The sequence below is a fragment of the Camelus dromedarius genome, chromosome 32, assembly GCF_036321535.1.
Source record: "Camelus dromedarius isolate mCamDro1 chromosome 32, mCamDro1.pat, whole genome shotgun sequence".
Taxonomy (NCBI): Eukaryota; Metazoa; Chordata; class Mammalia; order Artiodactyla; family Camelidae; genus Camelus; species Camelus dromedarius.
The window spans coordinates 14,479,654-14,482,507 of NC_087467.1; the positions used below are offsets into that span (position 1 = coordinate 14,479,654).

At 41.9% G+C, this 2,854-nt stretch overlaps 1 non-coding gene across 1 annotated transcript; it reads right to left on the minus strand.

Moving 5' to 3' along the window:
• Positions 1–2,154: 2,154 nt before the first annotated feature.
• On the minus strand, positions 2,155–2,228 carry TRNAD-AUC (transfer RNA aspartic acid (anticodon AUC)). The gene has a single exon. It is a non-coding gene; the product is annotated as a tRNA-Asp (tRNA).
• Between the last annotated feature and the right edge of the window lie 626 nt (positions 2,229–2,854).

The following is a 2,854-nucleotide window of genomic DNA, read 5'->3' on the forward strand; positions in this document are numbered from 1 at the left end:
CACAAAAGATGAAAACTCTTGTGGACAGAGGCTGGGCCAAAGATTTTTTTTCCTTTGTAACCGTTGATATCTCTATAGAAGTGCCTTTTACACAGCAGCAGGGTGATAAATATTTGTCAAAATTCAGGTTGAATTAATTTCACTTGAACCCTAGAACATAGGGTTAACAGACAATTTTGTAAACAGTATAATCACTGAAATCTCTTATCACTTAATGCTCTTTAATAACCCTCTAAATGCTGAGCAATTCGTAGAGCAATGGGGGTGCTAACTTCTTAAGAAGCAGATTCAACTTGCTCATTTCTCTATTTTTACTCTAAACTTATAATGGAGTACTGAATGATATTCATGGGACTCACAGCTTATTTCCTTATCTCTCACAGTGTGTTCTTCCATGGAGCCAAATTCCAAAGATGATTCTGAGGGTGGCCGGTTAGACAGCCAGGCCCATATGGAAAATGTGAATAAACTTCATGCATGGCTTGGAAGAGTTGGGAGGAGATGAGAGAGGGACAGTCAATGGTATGTAAATAATGTGAAGAGATGAAGAAAAGAAATACCAAAGGGTCATGGAGACTCTCAACATCACCTAGCCTGGTGTGATAGAAATGACTGTCTGCCCACTAGGATTGGTGCTCCCTTTCTACAGTGTAGAGCTGTTTCTGGAAGTGGTCCCAGCAATATATTTCCCACTCCATTTACATCTAGGTGGGATTGTGTGACTGATTTTGAACAAATGAAAAGTGAGGAGAAATGGTCCATAAAAACCTCTCGCATGATCCTGCATGTTCTACCTCGTTTCCTGCCTAGAAGCAAAGGGCTCCAATGCCCTAGGAGCTGGAGAGCAACGAGATGGAAGGAGCCTGGGTCCCATGCGGGAGGTTACCCCACACACCTACACTGGGCCCTTATAAACAAGAAATAGACTTTCATTAAATTAAGCCGCCAAGAGATGGGGGTTTATCTGTCATTGAAGTAGTTAGTGTTGCCTTAACTAATACATCTGATTGAATTATTAATGTTGTAATATTTGTACATATACAAATATTACCCAGGACTCTCCCCTTGCCCTCAAAGTTGGCTACTCCTGTCACAGCCTATGCAGCATACTCTCCACACCTCTGTTGTAGCATTTAGATCTACCTCCTTACTAGACAGTGAGCTCTTTGGGGGGCAGGGACCAAGTTTCATTCATTTTGTATCCCCAGGGTCTGGCAGGGTGTCTGGAACAGAAGTAGGGTCCCTAAAATAGAGTCAGTGATCTTTCTTCCCTGTTCTTTGGTACTTCATATCTGGGAGAACTTGCTGCTCCGAATGCCATCTCATTCCCCTCTATTCGGCACAACTATTCAGTTGTAACCCCCTCCCAGTGCAGTTGAATGCAGCCCTATGGCCAGACTGTAGGTGATGGTTACGAAAGACAAGGAGAACTAGGCAGAGGCTGACAAACTGACTTGCAAATCACTCATCTTCTTAAAGGACAGAGACTCGGGATTGGGAAAGTATAATCACCTTTCTCTAAATATCTGAGTGCCCTTGTTCTCTGCATTCATGAAGCCAGTGTCCTCCACCCCCGACAGGAGGACTAGTAGAGCCAAACGCTTTTTGTAGTCAAGTCTGCCTGCTCAGACTTGGATTGTTCATGGACCGTTCCAATCCTGAAACCACATCTCCTTATGATGAAAGCGTCATCAGTACAAGGCATGACTAAAAGTGTGACATTCTTTACCACTTTATATTCTGTATGGCTCAGTTCAGCACATGATTATATTCTGTCTTACACTGTTTCCAACAGTAAATATTATTTGTATTCAACTCTATTGCAGGTACCCTGAATGCAAGAAAAATGTGTCTTCCATACCATCTTGCATGCTGATGATGACTTAATAAGTGCTCAGTAAGTATTTACGGATTGATCAGTTGGCTTGGTTGGTGTGATCTGGTGAGTTTTTATAGCCCTACATGCCATTGAGAACTTGCAAATGCTAATGCCATTTTACAAAGCTCTCAAAGATCAGCTGGATTTTCCAAGTAGCCTAATTCTGCTTAATTCAGAAAAATAAAATTTGTATTTATAAAACTGTCAAAAAAAATTTTAAAGTTTGTTTGTTTGTTTGGGACAGGAGGTAATTAGGTTTATTTATTTATTTTTAGAGGAGGTACTGGGGATTAAACCCAGGACCTCGTGCATGATAAGCATGTGCTCTACCACTTGAGCTATACCCTCCCCTCAAATTTCTTTTTAATTAAAAAATTTCGTTGTTTTATAATTGTTCCATTGGTGGCCCCCAATGAACCATGCCTCTCAGAACTCCTGCCCTCACGTTGTTCCTTCCCATATGGAGTCTGAGTTTGGTCATATGACTTGCTTTGGCAAATGAGATATTAGTACGTGTGATGCAAGCAGAGATTTGATGAGTCCTTGTCACCTTAGAATTCTCCCTCTTGGAACCCAGATTGCGTGCTGTAAGGAAGCCCAGCTACCCTGCTGGAGAAAGAAGGTATGTAGAGAGAGGTCCTGGAATATGTGAGACCATGCAAAGCATGTGAGTAAAGCCAAACTGGTCACCACAGCCCCATGTAAGCCATCAGATCACGGCACCTGCATGAGAGAGCCCAGATGAGACAGCAGAACTGTCCAGCCAATTCCAGCCCAGGTTGCTGAATCATGATCAAATGAAGAGCTGTTTTAAGTCTGTGTTTTTAGGGTGGTCACTGATGCAGCAGTAGACAACCACAATAGTCAGAATCTTGTCTCATCTTATTCATCAATATGAGCTGATCAGTATCACCTACTGTTTGCAGGTTCTATTCTTAAATGCCTTGAGTTAGCATTAAAGGTGAAATATAGAAG